General features: G+C 46.1%; 1 protein-coding gene across 7 annotated transcripts in view; it reads left to right on the top strand.

The window, feature by feature from the left end:
* Positions 1-15,078, top strand: part of STX8 (syntaxin 8) — a 246,407-nt gene that overhangs the window by 111,200 nt on the left and 120,129 nt on the right. The window contains exon 7 of one of the 7 annotated variants that reach the window (XR_008507236.2): positions 21-174. The exons of the other annotated variants lie outside the window; for them this stretch is intronic. The gene's annotated coding sequence lies outside the window, so the exon portion shown is untranslated. The remainder of the gene's footprint in view (positions 1-20; positions 175-15,078) is intronic. 7 annotated transcript variants of the gene reach the window in all.

Here is a 15,078-nt window from a genome sequence, read left to right as displayed (position 1 = left end):
TATTGGGCCTTTTTGTGCAGGGACTGACCCGCACAGCTCCACCGGGTGCTGGGGATCTGAGCTGAGCCGGACAACATTAGCAGACCATCTCGGACGATCTCAGGAGAGCGTGTGAGGCCGTGCAGTTCACCTGTCACTTATCCAGAAGGAAGAACCGAATCCTGCCCTTACTCTGCAAGTGTTACAAAATTTTGATCATAATGGATGATAAGGAAATTGTTAAAAGCCCTGTGAAAACCTTTAGGTGGTAACATTCGAAGTCCATGCAGTGTTCTATAGCTGGTAGCTATTATCTGTCATTATTAAGCGCAGCTGTTAAATGGGGTCCCCCCCCTTTCCAGGCACACATCTTTGTTTTAATGACAGAGGAATCATGTCATTTATCGTGCAGATATTAATAGGATACATAATTTTAAATTACAGTGAATATGTGAAATATGGCGAGTTAGGCTTTCGAAAAGAAAGAACCTGGATGGGGGCGGGGGTGTGCTTGATGGAAGTTTTTGAGATTTCGTAGAGGGTTGAGTGATGATTCCCTAAAAGATATTTTTCTCTCTGCACAACTTTGGATGAAATGGTATAGTGTTTCAGACAAAAAGCCAGCTGATTAGAAAGAACATATAGACAGGAGACCAGATTTGCTCATTATTTATACACAGGGTTTGAAAAATAGCCCTTCTCCTCATCAGAAACTATGGCCTGCATCCCACCCAGCAGAAATTCTGATCATTCATCAGTATGAACCACAAACGCTGCCTCGTTCGTGGACCTCTTCCTGTGCTTCCTGGGCGGGGATGATCTCTTCATCCTTTAACCCCGGAGTACTTGGTACCCCTCCAGCATCCCAGGTCAGAGAGTATCCCTTGTGTCGGATGATTTATCCTTATTTCTGACTTTGTTCTCTCTCCACTGGATTCCAAACTCCTCAAGGGAAGAGCATCATCCTATCTCTGCAGCCTGGAAGATGCACAGAGTGCCTAGTACAACAGGCAGCTTCGAGAAAGAGAACGATTTTCAATTTGGAGTTGGTTCCTCAGTTCACTTTTTTTGGCAGGGGGGTAACTTTGAAGAAAATATGCTGCAACGATCCACCTGTCCAGCATGCTTCCATGAGAAAGGTGGTACCGATATTTTAATTAGGGCTTGATCAATAATGGGCCAGGCCTGCTGGGAAACCAGTTTCACAGTGGGAGGAAAAGCATCAGGGGGGAAAGGATCTCCAAACTGGAGGCAAATAGGGGGCCGGCTGCTCTATGTTAGTCGAGGCAGTTCTAATGTGGGCTTCTGGGGAGGCAGTGGGAATGCAGTGTTGGTCCATCTGGGCGTCTGTAGGGGATTGATAGTCCGTTGACAGGGAGCTTCAGCAGCAAGTGATGGGGACCCAGCCAAAGGCAGCAGGGTTCAGACACAGGCTGGGTGGGGCAGTAAGGCGGGGTCCCAGAGCCAAGCGAGTAGCCAATGCCCCGGGGAAAAGGACCAGGCAGGCTCCTGGCCTTGGGACACAGTGGAGCTGGGCAGGTGCAGGAATGCCCTGCTGGTGAGCCGCTCTGCCATTGTTCTGTTGTCAAGGCTCAGCACTGGCGCCCAACCCAGTGTCAGAACCTTGGGGGTGACCCAGCCGGGGAGCCCAGGGTGGGGCTGCAGTTGAGGGATGGGAAAAATACAGTCTTGGAGCAATTCTTTCACAGCCTGTGGTAGGTGGCAGTTTTATGAGGTCAGCACATCTGGAACACGTTTGGGGACCATCAGAAAACATCGATAAACCCTGCAAGCCAGCCTGTCATGGCTGACTTGTGTGCTGAGGCCCGGGTCCCCGCCGTACGGAGCTCTGTGGCCAGACACGACCTTCAGTGTCCTGTGTCTGACAGATGCAGTATGCTTTTCAATAATAATCAGCAGAAAACTGGGGTAGGAACCTGGTCTGTGACCGACAGGGACCAGCATGTGAAAAAAAATCGCCTGGTGCCGTGTCTAATCTTCTGGCAGATAAAAATCTAACCACTGGTAGGGGTTTTTTCCTTTTTCTTTAGAGGATCACTGACCTTCAGGGGTTAAAAAAAAATTTAAAAATGGAAAGTCATAAAAATACGTAACTTCTATCGGCTTTTACCGTAGTGTTTTGTTTTGAATTTTCCTTGTTCTTCTTTACACACATGTTTATTAGATTGGCTTCTCTTTATTACATGGAAATGCAGAGATCTCTAAAGAAAAATAAACAGACCATCATTTCCTCGTTCAGTTACTGCTAAGAAAGGAAGGCGTGTACAGAGGTAGAAATTTCAGACAGTAAAAAAAAAAAAAAACAAAAAAGAAAGAAATTTCAGACAGTACTGAAGGGTACAGTATGGCAAGTGAACGTTTGTGATTCTCAGGGAAGTTTTATGCAGAGGTATACATATGTACTTATTTATGGGCCATTATTATTTAAGGAAAAGGAAATACATGCTACGCGTATCGTATGCCTTTGCATTTTTTTAAAACCTAATCAGTCCCAGAGATCGTTCCCTGTGAGCACGTACAGATTTACCTGATTCGTCCGAGGAGCCATATAGTATTACAAGTCCGGACTCACCATAATTTAACCGAGTCCCTAATGGTAGACATTTCATTTCCAGTGTTTTTCTGTTCCAGATAGTACCGCCGTGACCATTAACAAGCTGATTCTCAAAACCACTACTTCTGAAGGTCAGGGCATGTGTAATCCAGGGCTCAGCAAACCTTTCCAGCGGAGAGCCAGATAAGTATTTTCAGCTTTGCCACAGGCAGTGGTCTCTGTTTCAAACACTCACCTCTGCGATTGTAGTGCAAAGGCAGCCAGCCCCAGCTGGGCGAACAGGTGATGGTATGTCCATACAGTGGGATTCTATGCAGCCGTGAACAGGATGTAGCCCTGATGCATGGGTAATGAGCCTCAATGACATTATGGCTAAGGGAAGAGGGCCAGACACGGAAGGTCGCGCACCATATGATTCCATTTATACTAAGTGCCTAAAATAGGCAAATCCATAGAGACAGGGTTCAGATTGGTGGTTGGCAGGGGCTGGGGACAGGGGACAGTGGGTCGCAACTGCTTGATGGGGGCAATCGGGTTTCCTTATGGGGTGGTGAAAATGCTTTGGAAGTAAAGGTGGTGTGGTTCGTCAACACTGCGAATGTATGAAATGCCACTGCATTGTTCACTTTGACATCGTTAATTTTGTGTTATGTGAATTTCACCCCTATAAAAAAAGAGACGCAGTCCACACCTGGGGGGGGGTGCGGGGGAGAGTAACCATAGTCAATATGTAGATGAGTGGGCATGGCTGTGCTTTCCGGTACATTGTAAACTTGATTTACGTATGAGAAGGCAGGCTGGCTTGGCCCCTGGGCCGTAGTTTGCCACCCTCTGGTGGTATCTGAAAAATGCTTTTGTTAGTAATGTGAAGGCTGGATCAGATGGACCCATGTAGGTATAAGGATTGGGTAGATGTAAGGACTTTAGTCAGGGAGGCTATTGCAGGAGGCCACAGACCCTTTGAAGAAGTTGCTGAGTCTACAGACCCTTTGCCCCCCAAAGCTTATTTATGTGCATGCACGTACATTTTCCCGAACAAATGCCTGGTATGGGTCCCAACTTGAGAGACCCTGTTCTGGTTGGAGAAGATGAGAGCCCAAATTCCTAGAGAATGGCAGTGAGGAAGTAGGGGGCCCAGGTTTCTGGGAGCTTTCCAGTTCTGTAGAGAAGCCAATAGGATGAAGGCTGGGAAGAAGCCATTGGAATTCCCAGTTAGCTCCTCGATTTATCTCAGTGGGAGCAGAGTCTTTAGAACAATGGCACCACGGTCCAGTGGTCACAGGTGGAGAGTGAGCGAGGGCTCATGTTGTGGAGGTGGAATTGTAGACCGCCTTCTCCAGCAGGTTGGTGTTAAAAGAAAGAAGGAAGCTTTAAAAAGCATGAGCTTGAGGGCTGGTTTTTATAGGAAGGGAAAGATCTGAGTGTGTTTGCAGGCTGAGGGAGGAAGGCCCAGAGAAGGAGGGCATATCGAGGTCCAGCAGCTGGGTGGTAGATCCTGCATCGAGAAGGAGAGAGGACATATAGACTGCAGGAAAGGGCGTCTGTAGGTGAGTTTAGAGGTGGAGAGGAGAGTTTTTTGCTAAAGGACCTCTTACCTCTGTGAAATAATTGACAAGAGTGTGGACTATAAATGAGAAAGTTGATGGATAGGGGTCAAGGGTGTAAGGGAGTCACAGAGGTTGGGCAGCTCCTGTGAGCAGGGATTGAGAGTCCCTGGTGGCTGATGTTTACCACCACGGGTGAGTTCCCAGGACTCACTAGTCAGCAGATGCTCACTGCATGTGTTCTGGGTGTCAGGAGGTTACCCATCTAAGAACACTTGAGATCATGTCTGATTTTTCAACGAGACTGTCGTGAGGCAGAGTATAAGAAGTGTCGCTAATTCTTCACCTGTGCATCCCAAAGCTCATATTGCAGAAGCGGCTTTGGCAGGTAGACTCATAATAGTTGAATCTGTACAGCCCTCCGATAGGTTAGTCAAATGGGCAACAGGGATGACCTTTACACAATTGCCGAAAAGTTAACTATACCAACATGAAAGATAATTCCTAATTCACACACAGGTGGTTCCCAATTCATGCAGGGTTTTTGTGAATCCTATGAAATTTGGCAGCTAGATTGGACATGTGTTCCTCCTCTCTCTCCCCCTTCCCCTGTTCTGTTTGCTTGCTTGCTTGCTTGCTTTAGCAAAAACCAGGTACTGTGCGAGCAAGATAGAAGTCTGTGAGCTCAGAAAACTCAGTCTTTTTAGTGGGGGTATAAGTGGCCCTTTAAGTTAGGGGTGAATCTTCCTAACGCCGTTGCTTGTTGATGACCCAGTGACCAACAGTCTGATAAAAGGTTTCCAGGACCCAGTGTGAGTAGCCTCCAGTGTTCTTGGATATAGCATTCTTGACACTGAACATCTACCCCCTATTTGTTGCTCTTGCCCCTGACATTCAACTCCCTCCTTCCATGTTTCTCCAATGAATGATCCCAGCGGATGCCACATATTTTCTGGAATACATGTGCATCGCCCCTTGTTAAAAAGTAATCGGAGTGCCTGGTTGGCTCATTGCATAAAGTGTGCGACTCTGGATCTCAGGGTTGTGAGGTCGGGCCCCATGTTGGGTGTAGAGATTACCTAAAATCTTAAAAAAAGAAAAAAAGATCGCTGTTCTAGATTCTGTGGCCATAAATAAATAAATATTTAGTGTAAAAAAATGCAAAGAACCACTATAGCTGTCCCAGGAGACAAACAGAAGTGTATGATTCAGTTAGTTCCTTCAAGAAGCCTTAACGTAGCCAGGGATTTGGTGTTAGGTTCAGGTTCAGGCAGCGCCACTGCCTGAAAAGCAGTTTTGAATCCGCAGTATATGCTGAATGCTGAATACCTGCTGTATGCCTAGCTGTGTCGTTGACGTGAGTTTTGAAAGAGTTACAAAATACTGCCTAAATTTTCAGAGCTTGTGTTACGGGCTGGGAAGGAAGATTAATACAGGTAAAACAATCAGCAAATAATAGAGGATGGTATGATTGAGCACTGAGTTGCACTGGTACATTTATTTTTAAAAACTCGTTCACTGTGGTTGGGAAGTGAGGCTAAGAAGGAAGAGCTTGCTTGGACTGAACGGCAAGTTCAGATGTGCGCACACGATCTTGGGCAGCGGTCCTCAACTTTTGCTGTGGATTAGAATCACCTGCGGAATTTTTAAAGTCCTGATGTCCAGGCTCTATCCAATACCAGCTCAAGGGTTTTCCAACGCCAGTTCTCAGATCCTCTGACACCAACTGGGTGTCCTACAGTGCAGTTCAATTCTGACACTAATTAGCGTCAGACCACACAGGTGTAAGGGCTCAGTCCCATCGGACTGTCCCCACCTCAGACACCAGTCACAGGTATCAGGTACTGAAGTATTGGGTACCTGCACTTCTGTCCAACTTGACTACAAATTTGGGGGTTCCCACTCCCCCCCCCCCGTTGGATAATTTACTGGAATGACTCACAGAATCAGGAAAATGCTATACTTACTAATATAGTTTAGGAGCAAGAATACAGATGAACAGGCCAGATAAAGAGATACATAGGGCGAGATCTGGAATGGTCCCATGTGCAGGGGTCTCTGTCCCCTCCCAGCATGTGGATGCGTTCACCAGTCCGGAAGCTCTCAGAATCCCATTGTTTAGGAGTTTTTACAGTGATTCCATTACACAAGCAGGATTGATTAAGTCATTGGCCATTGGTGATTGAACTCAATCTCCACCCCCCTTTTCTCTCTCCCAAGGTGCAGGGGTGGGACTGAAAGTTCCAATCCTCTAATCACATGGTTCCTTCTAGTGACCACCGGCTCTCCTGAAGGTGACAAGAGTCACCTCCTTAGCATGAACTCCAATATGGCTGCAAGGGCCTTGCTATGAATAACCAACGGCGCTCGTATCCCTAAAGAAATCCCCATGGGTTTCAGGAACTCTGTGCCAGGAACCGGGGTCAGAGACCAAATACATCTTTTTTATTATATCACAACCAGCCCAATTAGAATTTCTGGGAGCGGGAGCCAGGCATCTGTATTTTTAAAGCTTCCTGAGGTGATTCCCGTGCACGGCCAAGTTTGAGAAGCAGTCTTCTCGGGCAGTGTTTTCAAATGCTTAATATTAAAGAGAAAAAAATATTAAAACTGTAGCTCCACCTCCAGGCCCATTAAGCCAGAATTGCTGTGAGGCCCAGGGATGGTCTGACTTAAATGAGCCTCAGGTGCCTCAAGTGCGAAAGCAGAGCTGGGAAGCACCCATAAGGTACTGGTGGGACCTCCCCAGTGCCACAGCTCTGGGGCTCACAGGAAATGACTGTCTGGACCTGTCCACTTGGGGGTCACTGTCAAGTTATACATAAGTCCAGGAGGGGTGCTTGGGTGGCTCAGTCGGTTAAGCATCTGACTCCTGGTTTCAGCTCAGGTCATAATCTCGCAGTTGTGGGGTTGAGCCCCGTGTCAGGCTCTGCGCTCAGTGTGGAGTCTGCTTCAGATTCTCTCTCTCTCTCTCTCTCCCTCCCCCTCTGCCCCTCCCCCCCAACATGAATAAATAAAATCTTTTATAAATAGATAAATCCAGGAGGGCCCATTACCAGCAAGATGGGCCCAGGACAAAAACTTGGGTGATCAAGAAGAAAAGCTATTGCTTTTGAAATGGTTGTATTCCCAAGGGGGTTGATGCGGGAGCAGCTTCAGCAGCGTGGGCTGGGGTAGATCCTAGGCTAGATTCTGGAACCTTCTCTGAAGAGCCCACAGATGCCACAGGGGTGAACTCTCAGCGCCTGGCCATGTTAGTGGAAGGAAGGTGCAAACCAGACGGGAGAGAACTCATGAGGGCATCAAGGTTAAAGTGAAGGGTCTTGAGGTTTTGTTTTAGAATCAGGTGAAGACACAGGAGAGGAACCAGACTGAGGTGAGCGTTTAAAGGGAGAGGGAGAGGGGCACTGGGTGGCTCCATGGGTTAAGCATCCAACTCTTGATTTCGGCTCAGGTCATGATCTCAGGGTCCTGGGATGGAGCCCTGGTCAGGCTCCATGCTCAGCTGGGAGTCTGCTTGAGGATTCTCTCTCTCCCTGTCCCACTCGTGCACTCTCTCTCTTTCTCTCTCTCTCTCTCAAGTAAATAAATAAATCTTTAAAGAGATAGAGGTGCTTGGGGAAGGGAAAAGAAGATTGAAGGTGCTAGGAAAAGAGGCGGTCGTCCACCAACCCTGTCACATGTGTGTGCTGGGGCCCATTGTTCTTCCTCGGGCTGTGCAAAGGGGTGGAATGCAGACATCGGGCATCTGGTAGCAAAGCAAAACAAGCGTCAAAAGCTATGTTTTGTGACCGAGGAAGATCTAAAAAAGACATGGAGAGATCTGTGCCTGCCTGGTTCTCGTGACTGACCTGGTGAGCACTGTCTGGCCCTCTGGCACCCTGAGCTTTGGCTACAGTTCTAATGGAGCACTTTGGAAGTACCGATAATGTTCTTGCTGTGTGAACTTGGCTTGGAGCAAGGCCCCCAACCCCAGCTGTGCTTACCGGACCAGAGCCCACCCTTGAACTGTTTGTTTCTAGCCCATAATGAAGTCAGTACAAAAATTTGACAGTAAGATATTCAGACTTTTATATAGCATTTTGGCATTGCCATGACATCCAAATGCAGTACCACCACATTGCTCCTGTAAGTGCATCAGTTACAGTGATCTATGGCAGAGAGGGGAGAGGCGGGGGTATAGGTAATGTGACTATGGGTGCCATTTTAGGGTTTACTTCCTCTCTGCTTTATTTAAAATAATTTGCAAATTTTGGTGCTGTGATCAGTTACAAATCACTTTTTTTTTTACAATTTTATTTATTTTTTATATGAGAGAGCAGCACGCACAAGTAGGGGGGCGGGGAGGGGAGGGGCAGAGGGGGAGGAAGAATCTCAAGCAGGCTCCACACCCAGAGTGGAGCCCAGTGTGGGGCTCGATCTCACGACCCTGAGATCATGACCTGAGCCAAAATCACGAGTCGGTTGCTTAACCGACTGAGCCACCCAGGCGCCTCAACAAATCACTTTTAAGTGTTTTATTTTGAACTAAGTTTAGATTTATAGAAAAGTTGCAGAAGAAGACGGAGAGTTCCCATATATCCCTCAGTCCACTTCCCCTAATACGAACATCTTAACCACTATGTTCCTGGGCTTGTGTGTTTGTGTGGTCTTTAACCCTCCCCCCACTCAAGCTGACGAATGCATGGTTATTACTCTTAGGACTTATGTAATGTTTGCTTGAACAATGACAAAGATATTTAACTCTTAGATGCTTAGGCTGCATGTACTTGTATTCTTTTATAGATAATCTGTACCACTCCTAACACGTGGCCTCCAACACTTTGAGATCATGTATCACATTTGTAAAAATTATGACCAACCCTGGGGTGCCTGGGTGGCTCCGTTGGTTAACCGTCTGCCTTTGGCTCAGGTCATCTGGAACTGAGCCCCACATCGGGCTCCCTGCTCTGTGGGGAGTCTCCTTCTCCCTTTCCCTCTGCCCCTTCCCCTGCTCCTTCTCTCTCTCTGTCTCTCTCAAATAAATAAAATCTTTAAAAAAAATTATGATCAACGCTCCAGGATTTTTTTAAAATAATTGCCTCAATAAGATTATATGTACTACTGTGTTACATATTATCTCCTAAAATTAGTAATGGTTGAAATTAAAAAATAAATACAGCATATTAAAAGAAGTTTTAGTTTTTTTCTTGCCGTATTTCAGTGAATCACCTTGCACCCCCCAGTTTGTAGATTATTGGCTTAAATTATCATCTTGGTTTGAATTTCTCTCTCCTTTCCCAACAGAAACGGAACCTAGTGAGGAAGTGATGCTGTTATGTATATTGTTTTTACACTGATTATCCTGGACTGTGTAATGTAGGAATTTTCCAGTGTGTGATTTGGAAACAGCTGAACTGTTTCTGAGAATCTCAAAGAACAGAGTTTACTTGAAAGCTTTGTGATTAATAAGGTAAAACTATTTCTCTAAAGCAGAGCTATGGATTACTTTTTTCTGAGGGTTAAGAGAACATTATAACCAGGGATTTCATTGTCTTTATACTGGAACAAATGCTTTTTTCAGATCTAGACACAGTATGAAAAATAAGACTCTTTGCAAGGTGCTTGGGAAAGTTCTGAGCAGCTCCCAAGTGGGGAGGCCTTTGTTCTGGGGTTAATCGGAGGGACACTGGGAACATCATTCATTGCTGGTATAGGTCAGAGAGAAAAGTTCACATCTGGGTGTTACTGACCACCAAGCCCTTTCTTGTGGTGCTTTCAGAAGTGATATATCGTCAAGCATCCCAAGAGCACAAACCTTTAGTGTAGATTTATCGGGGGGAAATGCTCCTTGTCCATATGATAAAGTTTTATATTTATTTACTTTGAAACTCAGGTAGGTAACAATGAAGGAATTTGTGATAGTTATTTGAGCATATACGTTGGCAAACAAAACTCGCTAAAGTGTTGAAATCTGCACTTAACTCAATGCCTGGCATATAGTTTGCTGATTGCCAGGTTGAGTAAATGGGCTTAGATTTTTACTGGGTCGGTTGGTAGAGCAGGCTTGCAATGGTTATACAGTTTTTGCTTTGTAACCGTTTGTTAAGCTGTGCACTCAAGTCTTGCTTTGCTATTTGCATGTTGCATTTCGGGATAAAAATGCTTTTAAGCATTTCAGGAAAAAACGTGATGAAGTGAATACCATACATGGACTTTGTTTCCTTTAGAGGTTTCTGGGTAATGCGCTTAAATTTCCTTTGTCAAGTTGAAGCATAAACATTAGAGTGTTTGCTTGTCAACACACGGAATTCGGGAATTAATTTATAGTTAGAAAAACCCTTCGCAATTTTGAACGTTTCCCGGGAACAAGGTTTCCAAGCATATCTTGCTAACAGCCAGGAACAGCTGCATTTTTGCACAGTTTTTCAGATGGCTCTCTGTGAAAACAGACAACTCCAGTAACTAAGCATGCTGGGATTGCACAGCACATTACAGCATTTTATGATGTATGAGGGCCCGAGTCCCCTCTGGAACCGAACAGGCTGCCAGTTTGTGCAAAAATGCTTACTTGACTTACACCTGAATTCTAAATGGACATTTATTAGAAAAACGGGAAGGATGGAAACTTTTGGCCAAAAGCGTAGAATACGTCACTGCATTGTTTGTGCATGCTTAAATAAGAGAATAACAAGGTGATTCCTTATCAGTACATTGAACTGGGGACACGGGTTAGCGCATCCGTGACAAACGGTTATGGCTTACCCGGCAGCCTCATTCCGAGCGTTACTAGTCAGGAATAAGAGTTCAGAATCGGTGCTGTTCACACCAGCACGAAACAGGATTGAGGGTATTTGGGTGGGATGGGGTTGGGGCGGGGGGAGAAGAGCACCTGCACATAAAGTATTTGGTGGATTTCTTTCACGTGAGTCCATTTCTCCCACCCCCCTGCCCCAACCCCAGTCCTTCGTGTTTACGATTTACAGGAAAAGAGAAGATCAGTCTTTTAAAATAAATCAGCTAGTTAATTACAGGTGACTACGGGGCAGTTTCTACATTTATAGATGTTCAGATGATTCACTGTGGCAAAGGAGCTTTCTTTTACTCTAGGACGGACTCTCTTAGTTTTTACTACTGAAAAGCATTCACTAGGGAGACATGTGGACTGATCTCCACCCCCCACCCCCAGTGCTTCCAATTAGGGATCTGTTATCTCATTCAGATAATTGGAAAAGGATATTCAAAATACGACTTCGCGTAAATATAGTTTTTGCCTGCATTAGATTACTAGGAGTTCTGAGCACATCTGGAGTGAGGGCGGCCCCAGGGACCTTGAAGCGGGCTGTTTGGGTTGGCACAGTGACATTAGAGTATATGCCAATTTGTAATGGCTTTTGGAAACAGGCAGTTTTAAACTCTCCCTGAACTATTCCCCCGAGAAATTATTCAATTAAGTACAACTAAAATTAATGTTTAGCATTTTTTGTTTAAGTAAAATAGGCAGCTATAAAGGGAAATCTGCGGTTCATGCCCGAGTTCTCACTTGAGTCTAAAATCAAGCTCCTAAGAAATCACTGAGTGTCCTGGAATCGGTGCATTTTCTAGAAGAGACAGAGTCTCCAGCTGACCACTTCCACGCCGTACACACGTCTCTCTTGCTGCTTTGGTGGTTTTGGACATCTGGGTGTGTGTGCGGTTTCCAGCACCAGCTGGGGAGCCCCTGGGGATCACAGATCCAGAAGGACTCCCTTCCCTTCTTCTAAGTTTGTGCTTCTCAAACCTTAATGAGCATAAATATCACCCAGAGATCATATTTTGATTCATTAGGTGTGGGGTGGGGCCCGAGATTCCCCCCCAAGCCCCTGTTCTAATAAGCTCTCTGGGGATGCCGCAGGACCACATGGGAGCAGTGGGGTTCTAAACAGGCGTGGGGTGGGCGGGGGTGTTGGGGGTGGAGTCCCTGGGCTTCATTTTGACTTCCGGTCTGTGGCTTGGCCCCGAGTGCATTCGGGTAGGTATGACTCTTACTTCGTAGTGCACCCTAGTACTCATTTCTCAGAATCCCTGATGCTCACGGACCTTCGCAGGGCCCCCATGGGACTGTTTTGTGAACTAGGATGTGATTCTGATTGATGAGCCCCAGAAGGTCATACCTCCAGTCCTTCTTGCCACATGTCTTCCCGAAATCCAGACACATCGTCTGCCTCGTTTTGTCTGATGCATCTTTTGGTAGCCATGGGATAAAGAAAAAATGAACTGATGTTCCTTAGTCTCTGTTTGTAAACACGAAGGCCAGAGCCCTGGTGAGCAAAAGGATGTATGAGTAAGTGTGGCTTTGCACTGTTTAATCAAGCATCCTTACTTTTTTTTTTTTTAAAGATTTTATTTATTCATTTATTTGAGAGAGTGAGAGAGAGAGAGAGAGAGAGAGAGAGAGCACATGAGAGGGGGGAGGGTCAGAGGGAGAAGCAGACTCCCTGCCAAGCAGGGAGCCCGATGCGGGACTCGATCCCGGGACTCCAGGATCATGACCCGAGCCGAAGGCAGTTACCCAACCAACTGAGCCACCCAGGCACCCCAAGCATCCTTACTTTTAAGGTTTGGCCTCTTCAAGCCTTGGATCCAGGACTTTGATGGCCAGGTTATTCAAGGGCGGTCAGGTTAGGACATGGTTAAAATCCACACTAGGGGGGCACCTGGGTGGCTCAGTTGGTTAAGCGACTGCCTTTGGCTCGGGTCATGATCCTGGAGTCCCGGGATCGAGTCCCACATCAGCCTCCCTGCTCGGCAGGGAGTCTGCTTCTCCCTCTGACCCTCCCCCATCTCATGCTCTCTCTCTATCTCATTCTCTCTCTCAAATAAATAAAATCTTAAAAAATAATAAATTATTTAAAAAAATCCACACTAGGTGACAGCTCTTGAATGACTGATTCATAATCCAGGGCGGTGCTTTATGCATATGTGAGAGGGTGTTCTGCTAGAAAGACTACAATATTAGCATCTATCTGACCGGCTGTCCCCTCCTTGTACTGAATACTGACTCACCGTCAGAGAACCACCGGATTGAGAGAGATTGAGACATCCTTATGGTGGCCGCCACCTCTACCCTTCTGATATTTCTACCACAGATGCGGTCCACAGGGCTCATAGGTGCCCACTAGAAATTTCTGACTATTTCCTTTAACTCTCGCACTATCTCCTTTTCATCCCATCCTTTGTTTTTTTTCCCCATCTCAGTAATTTTTTTTGTAAAATACAGTTCTGTTCATGTCGCCCGCCTGCTGACACCCTTCAGTGGGTTTTCGCTGCCTACGCCGTGTTTCCAAGACTTTGACGATTTTTGTCACCTTCTCCTGTGGTGTCACTCATGTAAAGTCCTACTTTGGACTTAATTTTCAAAAATTTTTATTTTTATCAAAATACTACCTCTACATAGTTTGACAAGTCAGAGAGTTTTAGAAAGACTAGGAGAAGCAGGGCAGGTCAGTATCCATAGTGCAGTTACTATATTTCAGTAATGCCACAGTGTGCTTCCTATTTCCTGATGTTTTCCATCTCAGGCTCTGTTGACCTCCCCACCTGAGGAAGATGTTAATTTAACCTGTAGCAGCCCTACCCATGTGCCCTTCTCCTCTCCCCCATGCTCACACATATTAGCCAAGTCAGTGTTTACGGAATTATGACTTTGAAAATGTTGTTCATGGCTGAATCGCAGTGCGTACCAGAATCAGATTTCATTTCATTACACCTTTTTTTCTAAAGTTAGGAATTATACCTGTTTCTTTTTTTTAAAAAAATTTACTTATTTACTTCAATGAGAGAGAGAGAGCACAGGGGAGGGGCAGAGGGAGAGGGAGAGAGAATCTCAAGCGGACTCTGCACTGAGTGTGGAGCCCAACACGGGGCTTGGTCCCATGACCCTGAGATCATGACCTGAGCTGAAGCCAAGAGTCAGATGCTCAACTGACTGCGCCACCCAGGCGCCCCTACCTGTTTCTTTTTTGTTTTGTTTTTTTCACTTGCTTAGTTGCCTTTATCGTTTTTCATTCTTTCCCCACTCCCCTCCTGTTACCTCTGACAGCATTATGGAATCCCTTTCTAAAGACTGATACCGTTCACGCTGTCTTGGTCTGTTCTGGCTACTGTAACAAAAGAGTGCAGACTAGGGGGCTGATGAATGACAGACAGCTGGAAGTCTGGGATCAGGGTGCTAGTGTGGTCAGGTGAGGGCGCTCCCAGGTCGCAGACTTGCGTCTCATAGGGCAGAAGGGGCTAGGAAGCTCTGTGGGGTCTCTTTATAAGGGCACTAATCCTATTCATGAGGGACCCACCCTCATGGTTTAAGCACCTCCCAAAGACTCCCCCTGCCTCCTAATACCATCACCTTGGGGGTTAGGATTTCAACGCATGAATTTGTGGGGGGGTGATGAACACACATTCAGACTGGAGCAGTAGCCCACCAGTTTCATCTTTTTGGAGTCCTCTCTCTCCCTGTCTAACCTAGACAGACCACACTCAGGCGACTGCCTCCCTGTCTGGGATGGCGCACATTACCACAGTGGGAACACGATGCCCTGTTTTCTGGACTTCTTTCTTCCCTCTCGCCTCTTTGGTGGAACACATTCTCCAGGAACTTACAAGAAAGGGTGCGTGGGAAGTCAAAACAATCTAAGACTGGACACATTTGGAAATCACCTTGTTAGCCCTTTCTGTTTGATTGAAAGAAGGAGCGCGTTGCAGGATGGAGTTAATTCTCTTGGAATTCTGAAGACATTCCTCCATTCGCTTCCAGTTTGCCGGGATGCTCTAGAAAGGTCTGCCGTTCCAATTTCCATTATACATGAGCTTTTTTTTTTCCTCCTGTCTCTCTGAAAGCTTTTAGAACCTTTTCAACTCTAGTTTCTGAAATTTCACAATGATATGGGTGTGACATTTTTTCCGCCTCAACTCATTGCTCTGAGTACTTGGTACTCCCTTTTCATCTGGGAGCTCGTGTCCTTA

This window comes from Mirounga angustirostris, unplaced genomic scaffold (assembly GCF_029215605.1).
Source record: "Mirounga angustirostris isolate CCGP_5_RB_7025 unplaced genomic scaffold, mMirAng1.0.hap1 SCAF_17, whole genome shotgun sequence".
Lineage (NCBI taxonomy): Eukaryota > Metazoa > Chordata > Mammalia > Carnivora > Phocidae > Mirounga > Mirounga angustirostris.
This window is presented reverse-complemented; position numbering and strand designations above follow the sequence as displayed.